Genomic DNA, 203 nt, shown 5'->3' with positions numbered 1-203 from the left:
AAGAAACAACAAAACAAAACGCGATTCTTAACTAGCGATAAAGCAGAGCACCCCATTTTTAAAAATCGAAATATATAATATGTAGCTGGCGACCGAAAGCATCGTTGTTGGTCCATAGTGTGTTATGGAACCGCAAGCATGTTCTGAGCGAAAACCGCAGCACGGGACGCGGAAAGTGCCTAGCGTGCGGATGGGAAAGCAGC

The 203-nt window shown here is 45.8% G+C and overlaps 1 protein-coding gene across 3 annotated transcripts in view; it reads right to left on the bottom strand.

Annotated features, from left to right (window-relative positions):
* LOC119586287 overlaps positions 1-203 on the bottom strand; it is a gene marked incomplete at its 3' end in the record, with an annotated part of 15,449 nt that overhangs the window by 8,355 nt on the left and 6,891 nt on the right.

The sequence above is a fragment of the Penaeus monodon genome, chromosome 21, assembly GCF_015228065.2.
Source record: "Penaeus monodon isolate SGIC_2016 chromosome 21, NSTDA_Pmon_1, whole genome shotgun sequence".
Classification (NCBI taxonomy): Eukaryota; Metazoa; Arthropoda; class Malacostraca; order Decapoda; family Penaeidae; genus Penaeus; species Penaeus monodon.
Note: the sequence above shows the minus strand (reverse complement) of the source record. Positions and strands in the feature narration are given on the sequence as shown.